This window comes from Lathyrus oleraceus, chromosome 6 (assembly GCF_024323335.1).
Source record: "Lathyrus oleraceus cultivar Zhongwan6 chromosome 6, CAAS_Psat_ZW6_1.0, whole genome shotgun sequence".
NCBI classification, from domain to species: Eukaryota; Viridiplantae; Streptophyta; class Magnoliopsida; order Fabales; family Fabaceae; genus Lathyrus; species Lathyrus oleraceus.
The window spans coordinates 516,184,683-516,193,193 of record NC_066584.1 but is presented as its reverse complement, the minus strand read 5'-3'; the positions used below and the strand labels follow the sequence as shown (position 1 = coordinate 516,193,193).

At 39.1% G+C, this 8,511-nt stretch overlaps 1 non-coding gene across 1 annotated transcript; it reads left to right on the top strand.

Annotated features, from left to right (window-relative positions):
* The first annotated feature begins 1,212 nt into the window (after positions 1–1,212).
* On the top strand, positions 1,213–1,319 carry LOC127099337 (small nucleolar RNA R71). The gene has a single exon (XR_007793853.1). It is a non-coding gene; the product is annotated as a small nucleolar RNA R71 (small nucleolar RNA).
* The last annotated feature ends 7,192 nt before the right edge of the window (positions 1,320–8,511 follow it).

Sequence of the window (8,511 nt, the reverse complement as noted above, 5' to 3'; positions counted from 1 at the left end):
TACTTATGCATTTCCATGTTTTAGTTTGGTTATTTTTACCTTTTAATGCGTTTTTATAATTTATCTTATTTTTACACTTATTTGTTTTTCGCAATGTTTAATTGTGTGATGGCTTCTGTAAAGGGTATCGTAATGTTTAATTGCTTCAGAAGTTCAACAAATTTCCTAAATTGATTCACAGTTTTAGAACTTTTGAGTCTTTGAGGATACGTAAAGGATGGTTTATAAGGAGGTGGAGGCACATAAGGTTTCTCTTTCTCTTCGGCCTCCTGGGTATTATCTTCTGTTTTCTTTGGTTCATTCACCTGCTCAGTTGAGGTTTTATCTGGTTTTTGGTACATGGCAGGGTTTTGGAGTCTTGGATCTACGGGTCCGTCTACTTCTTTTCCACTCCTCAGTATAACGGTATTTGCATGTCCCTTTGGATTAGGTTGCGGCTGTCCAGGAAATGTTCCAGCTGGAGCGGCTGTAGATGCTTGATGTTGAGCAACTTGTGAAACCTGTGTTTCAAGCATTTTATTGTGGGTGGCTAAGGCGTTTACTTTATTCGCTAGTTGTTTAAGTTGCTCGCTAGTATGTATGTTTTGATTCAAGAAGTCCTTGTTTGTTTGAGCTTGGGTAGCTATGAAGCTTTCCATCATCAACTCGAGATTTGACTTCCTAGGCATGTTAGGAGCATTATTAGCTGACTTTTGATATCCAGGCAGAACAGTTGGTGCTTGGCCAGGTGCATACAGGGCATTGTTATTCTTATACGAGAAAATAGGGTGGTTTTTCCAACCTGGGTTGTAGGTATTTGAATAGGGAATTCCTTGTGTGTAGTTTACTTGATCGGTTGGGACTCCTGCTAATATTTGACATTCTTGTGCAGTGTGTCCAGGGTTTCCACATAACTCACAGTTTGGAGTTACAACAGCCATGGTGGCTGTGGGTGGTATGGTCAAGTTATCTAATTTTTGGACAAGGGCATCTACCTTTGTATGAACATGGTCAAGGCTACTGATTTCGTACATTCCACCCTTCGTCTGGGACTTTTCCACTGGAGTTCGTTCACCTCCCCAATGGAAATGGTTTTGGGCCATGTTTTCAATGAGTTGATAGGCTTCGGTGTTTGGCTTATCCATAAGTGCACCGCCCGCGACAACGTCTATTGTAAGTCTTGTGTTATACAGAAGCCCATTATAAAGTGTGTGAATGATCACTCAGTCTTCTAGACCGTGATGTGGACATATCCTCATCATGTCCTTGTATCTCTCCCACGCTTCGTAGAGAGATTCCACATATTTTTGCCTGAATCCGTTGATTTGAGCTCTCAACATAGCAATTTTGCTCGGCGGAAAGTATCGGGATAAGAAGACGTTCTTCAGTTCCTCCCATGTTGTAACGGAGTTGGAGGGCAAGGATTGCAACCAAGCCCAAGCTCTATCTCTTAGTGAGAAGGGAAAAAGGCGCAGTCTTATCGCATCTTGAGATACACCATTCGCTTTTACAGTATCTGCGTATTGCACAAACTTGGTCAGGTGTTCATTAGGATCGTCTGTTGGATTTCCAGCAAATGGATGTTGTTGGACGACTGATAAGAGTGAGGGTTTCAGCTCGAAATCGTTTCGATTGATAGCGGGGGCAACAATGTTGTTGTGAGGTTCTTGTTGAGACGGGGTAACGTAGAATTTAAGAGGACGATTATGGGGTCCTTCTTCAACCATATTTGGTTTTTCTTCTGATTTAGGAGGAAAGGAGATATCGGGAATACCGTACTTTTGTTGATATTCGTGTATTCGGCATCTCACATATAGGAAACGCTCTAATTCAGGGGTTGGTGGTGCTAAGTTATCGCCTTGTGAGCGAGTACTTGGCATGCAATCAGGGAAAGAAAAGAGAGAATATTAGTTTTTGTTTTTACCTTAGTCTATACCGTGCAACGAAAGAATTGCACTATTAGACTAAAACAGGTCCCCGGCAACGGCGTCAAAAACTTGATGCTTGATCTGGCTATATGTAAAATATAGTCTGTCGGGTACTTGACTGCAAGTGCACAGTCTAGTCGCTTTAGTTTTAAAAGATATCGATCCCACAGGGACCTATGGTCAAACTAGTGTCACTAACGTCACTATGTTTAGCTAAGGGAATTGATTAGTTGAAGTTTGGGGGTAATATAGTAAATTTAAGGGGAATTTTTGGTTTTAAGAAAGAATTAATGGAAGGAATCAATATGCAGCGCATTAATCGTCAGGGATTCGATAAGTCACCGGTGAATAGTTTAAATGCCAAATATCTCTCAGTAGAAAATGTTTACTTAAAAGACTTTATCTCACACTCTCGTGGTTGTTGATTCGGCCTATAACTTTAAGTCAGAATGTACGCTCTCGCTGTCCCATTTGAAGTCAAAATTACTTTTTGAAAATAAATAAGTTCTAATTGCTTTTAAAGTGCTCTCGCTGTTTTTAAACTCAATGCCTAATTTTTACTATCCAGCTCGAGCCTCACGCTCTCGCGATTGTTGGTTCTCACCTTAGTTAATTTCCCACTCTCGTGGCAAAATCGTATTAAATAGCTTTTCACGCTTTTGTGATAAAGTTAATTAAATTTAGATTAAAAACTTCAGCCTAAAAGGTTATTTGAGAAAAAAAGGGTTTTCACCGGTTATTATTAAATCCCATCAAATTAAGTTGCTACATACCGATACCGGTAGTTTAGCCGGACATATTAAGTAAAGCAAACGCAAGGCATAAACAGATCAACATTGCGGCAAACATGTTTATAATAATAAATGGGAAATAACAATAATAATTCAATAAAAACCTGGAGATCGAAGTAACAGAGTATAGCGATTCTTGGAGTACTTGAGCAGTCCTCCACAAGTCGATAGGCTTTGCTTCTTCAATACAAATTACTACTAAAATTAAATAAAGTGTAGTAGTTCCCCAGTGTAGGAAACTACTACTATGGCTAACTGGAAAACTAATTGGAAAAAGGGAAACTCTAAAAAGAATGGAGAATACCATAAGGCAGCGGAAACAAGGTTGCTGGAAAGAAAAAATGCTGAAAGCTAGAAAGCTGAAAATTAATTGCAAAGCGTAAATCTCAAAGTAGGCGTCCTCAATTTTTCCCATTTGGGTCCTTTATATAGTGTCAATTAGGTCTTGGTGGTTGAGAAAATCAAGGGAGACTTGGTATTGAGTGAGGAATCCGTGGGAATAAGTTTGTTGGAGGAGACTTAGGCACGTTTGGGTGCCAGTGGCTGACTGTTTCAAAGCGCACTCTGTGGCCGCGTGAAGCTCGTCATGGGCCTGTGATGTTCGTCACAATCTGGGTCGTGATGAGCGTCATGAATCTGTGACGGTCGTCACATCAGCAAAATCTGCATAATCTGCTTTTCTGGTTTTTCTGTGCTTTTTCACCTGTTTCTTCTTCTTTTTCTTCCTTTTCTTCATTTTTCTCTTTGGTGCATGGAGATTTAAATACCTGCAAAAACAACACGAATACTTGCGTAATAATCGGGATATTAATCGAAATGGTGTGATCTTTGAGTGTAAATTAAGGCAATTATCTGATGTGTTTTCGCGTTATCAAACTCCCCTAAACTTGAATCTTTGCTTGTCCTCAAGCAAACGCAATTTGAAAAATAAAGTTAAACACGAATACATTACCCGTTCGTACGTGGTTGTCAGGTGGATTGTTAGGATGTCAGATATTGAGTAAAACACCAAAGATACTGAGACGACACGAGCTTTCAGTTTTAGCATAGATCTCTCCTTTACACAAGCCAGTTTGAATCATGCTATTATAACTCGACCTAGTGTCTCTGTTTCTATTTCACCCGGTTTCATTCTAGCGCAATCACATTAAGCCCTTTGCCTCTGCACGCATTTAGTGAAGTAGTCGATTAGTGACTTTGATCCTTTTCTTAGCACGGGGGTCTGGTACACTTAGTGTGGTACCCCTTTATATATCCCTTTTTTGAAGGTTATGAGGGATTGAACCGTAGTTCAGCCTACCGAGTCCAGTACCAGGTACCTCTGGACCAACCAACTGGGGTTTCTATTCCTTCTTTTTGCATAACTTTGCAACCTTTTGTATGGTTCTTTTATCAATTTCTTGATAGCAACAGTATGAAGGAGTTTCTTAATTTGTAGGCGTCAAACACTTATATTCATCGGCTCTCCACATGGTTTGCGCTTGAGATGGTGCTGACTGCTAGTATAAACTACTAGGGGTTAATCTAGAATGGAGACTTAAGGTGTCGGTATAATGGTTATTCAAACTGATCTCGTAGAAATAAGGGATCTAGGGTGTTGGGATGGTATCAATCTTGTTAGATCTTTCTCAGTTTTCCTGACAAAGCCTCCGCGAGACAACCTATGTGCTCGTAGGGTATGCATTTAATCTTAAGGAAAAAAATTTGTTATGCCAAAATATGTATAAATGATTGAAAAGGACAAGCAAAAATTTGTGTATTGGCTGAAAATATTAGCAATAGAAACAAGTAGAGGAGTGATAAGGATTTCCTCCCATATTTAAACAATGCATTGTCCTCAATGCGACAGTATATAGAAGTAAAAAGGAAAGAAACAAAAATCACTGCTCGTCATTACGCGGCTGGCTTCTTCGTGCTCTGGCTCTTGCTCTTGCACGCTCACCTCGTCCTCGCTGGGTAGGATCCAATCATATGTGTGTTCGCTGTTGATTTTGGCGAACAACCTCTGGTTTTCCAAACTTGTCGAATTGGGTTACTTGCAGGATCAACCATACAAATCCTAGGACATGTGCAAATTTAAATAACTTTGTAATTCTTTAGAACAACCCTTGTATCCTTCATTTAGTTTACTAAGTTTTCCATGTACGAAAGATATTGACTAAAAGTGCTTAAGTAAAAATAAACTTAACAAGACTAAGATAAATGGCGAAAAGTAAATGGCGAATAGTAGATTGCATAAAGTAAATGCAAAAGATAAATGACTGATAAATGTAAAGGAAAATTGGTAAAGAACTTTGGAATTTAGAAGATGAAACTTTAAAGAAATGATGTTTGTTCACACATACATTTTCCAGATAAGACTCTTTTCTCTCACACGGATACTTTGAGTATTTTGCAGGATTTTTGTACAAGTTTTCACCCACTTTTTTCTGATAACAACTATCCTATTTATATATAAACAAAATAACTGTCACTAACGAATAAATCTTAAAACTATGACATTTGGCCCTTCTGCATGACTTCCTTTCGCCAGGTGCTTCCACGCGTCTACTGTCAAACGTTAGAACTTTCTGAATTTGAACTTCCATTTTGTGTCGAAACAACGCGTCTCCTCAGACTTGTCGAAATGTCGAAACTATCACAACATCATCCATGTTTGTCAAAGACGTCTTTTCATCTACAAACATCTTCTTCTTTCGAAATGTCGAACTAACAATCTGTCGAAGTGTCGAAAATACTTATCAGCTAAACTGTTAATTTCATGGCATCATTTGTCGAAAGAACTATTCTGCATACTAATCTCATGGCGTCAAACACGCATGTATACAAATTGCTCCCCAGCAAAGATGTTTCGACTGTTTTGGAGAAACAATCATTTGTTATTAACCAGTATTTTGGTGCCATGTCATTTAATTTCATTATTTCCCAGCATTTGTAATCTCAATTTCCCATACAGATTCATCATTACACTTTCTCCAAAACGTCACCTCTAGCCCACGTTTTAGGCCTTACCTCCATCATTTCTTAAACCTAACATCATGGCCTTTTTCAACTTCCACCTCTTCATCACCACCATGAAAATCAGCCACGTGTCCCACGATCATCATTAAAATTTCAAAAGTTTTTATCATCTTCCTCCTATAAATACCCATAACCTATTTTCTCTGAACGTTTTTATGCTTCAGAACTTCTTTCTTCATACCCATTTTTAAACTTTCAAACTTTCCTGAGAAAAAGCTTCTTTGTTCTTCTCAACAATGGCTCCTCCAAAATCTTCCAGCAGCAAACACTCCGGGAAAACTCAAGATTCAACTCTTCATCCTGCACATGAGTTGAATGGACCAATGACCATTGGAAACCAACAATACGTTCCTGAACCTCCTAATGAGAGAGAGAAGGAAAGTATCTACAAATCCCAGGTATTAATTCCTGTTCTTATTTTTGGTATTCGTCATGCTATGTTGGGTCCACTCCCTAATCCAGATATTAAACCAGATCGTTTGAAAGAATTCTTTCCCACCTATTTCAATACTAAACCCATAGGTGCTGGAGTAAAACCTCAACCTCAAGAGAAAACTGCAGAACAAATTGACCCACAAGGTTCGACTAATGATGGAGAGTTGAACATAACTTTTTTGAATTATGCTAGATAAAGTTGAAAAGATTAAAGGGAATTTCTGGAAAGAAATAGGTATTTTCGACCTCATTCAACTATCGAGAGTAAGACCAACATTTTCCCCAATATGATTTTAGCTTCCCTCTATTTTTGGGATAGTACTTATAACACTTTTCACCTTCCTTGTGGGATGGTCACACCCACTCTCTTCGACGCAGCAGCCATCGTTGGCCTTCACCCCAACGGGATAGATTTCGACCCCATTACCCTAAACGAAGACACCATAGCTTTCGACACTAGCTTTGTTCCATATTCTTTATTCATGTCTCATTATCATGACAAGGTTACCACAGAAGTCTCAGATGTCGAACATATAGCCTTTTTGACTTTATGGCTAACAAAATATGTGTTTTGCTCCCGTTCCCTCCAAGTTGCCAAAAGAGTCATCACTATGGCCAATCAGCTTCATGCAGGAACCAAACTATGCTTAAGTGAAATGATTTTGGCGAATCTTTATGAATCCTTGAGTGAGAGTGTACATTTTTTGAAAACCATCAAAGAAAGAGGCAAAATCAATTTGTCAGGACCTTTCTGGCTTTTACAATTATGGCTTAATGCCACCTTCGAAGATTCCCTTCCTGTCAGACACGAAGTGAACGAAGAAGAAGTGAAGGACATGACTGTCGAGTGGCCTAGGTTAGTGCAACTAACGCCAACTGATGAAGGGATTAGCCTTCGACAAGCTTTCAAGGGTTACGTCATGATGTTTGCCAAAATGTATCATTTTACTTCGACCATGGCACCCTTTGCTAGTAGAAAAATTGGACCTGACTGGTTTACCCAACAATTGCCCTTGGAAATGCAGAAGGATGAATATATATTTTTGGATGTTTGGGCATCCTTTTTAACCCCCAGGCTCCTCTTTTCCCATCAAAACGTAACCAAAACTCAAATAGCCTTGATAGTCTACCAACCCAATCTTGTTGCTAGACAGTTTGGCTTGATCCAAATAAAACCTCGACCCATCTTCCCAAAGAAAGGATCTATCATTTTCTATAACTCCCTTCATAATGAAGAAAAAAGCAAAGAGTTGTCGAAGAAGCTAACTGACGACTCTCTTGATATTCGACCAGTGATCTTTCGACCAACTTTCCTCTGTACTCCTGAGTTTGATGAGTGGTGGAAGGATTATTATTCTACCAGATTTTTTGACGTACCAGCTTTCACCACACATTTAACAAATGCTTTTGCTTTTGTGCAGGATCAGACCAAAAAAGGTATTCAAAGACACATTAAAGAAATACAAAAATTTCAAAAATATTTTGAAACTGAGTATCGACCTGATAATCTTAGTCGAACCATACGCGAAGCAGCAGTAACTTTGAAACATAAATTGACTGAGAAGTTTGAAAAACTGTCATTGCCCTCACATGTTCGACCAGAAGCGCGTTATGACCTGGCTTTCAGCTGTCATCCGCCAAAATTTCCTCCTTTACCAACTGCTGAGTTTGGCGTGGCATTTAGCCTTCCATTTCCAGATTGGTTCGTTTGTGGGAACTATATGATAATTCTTCGTCAACATTATAAAAAACTTGCTGAGCGTGTGGTTCCGACTAAGTATCATCTGGACGATTACCCAGAACACCTTCATATTGGAATAGAACACGTTTGCGTGGAAAGTCCCATTCTTGAAGGTTTTGACAGAAAACACGATTTTTTCTTTTGTTATTCTAACTGCATTATCATGTATTTCTTATACTTGCTTCTAAATTTCTTTTCTTTTCTTAGCCATAAGGATCCCTACCAAGAAAACTTTCGTTGAAGCGTCACCAGGTGCTGCTAAGAAACCTTCGACAAAGGTACAAACCTTACCCTATTTATTTATTCTTTTCTTTTTGAGAAATTAACCAGCTTTGGTTTGTATGGCTAGGTAAGTCGAAAGCCCCTGCCAGTCCAAAAAAGAAAGAATGAAGAGGAGAAAGAAGAGGAGCAAGAAAAAGATAAAGTTTCCAATGAAGAATCTGGTGATGAATCTCCAGAGCCAAACCCTCCTCCTCAGAAAAGGCAAAAGTCAAGAGGGTCTATTCCCAAAGATCCATTGTTAAATCAGCTAGAAAGGATTCTGCCAGTACTCCAACTGCTAAACTTCAGTCGAAGGACACGGAGAGTGGGAAATCTAGTTTTAACACTGAGATTC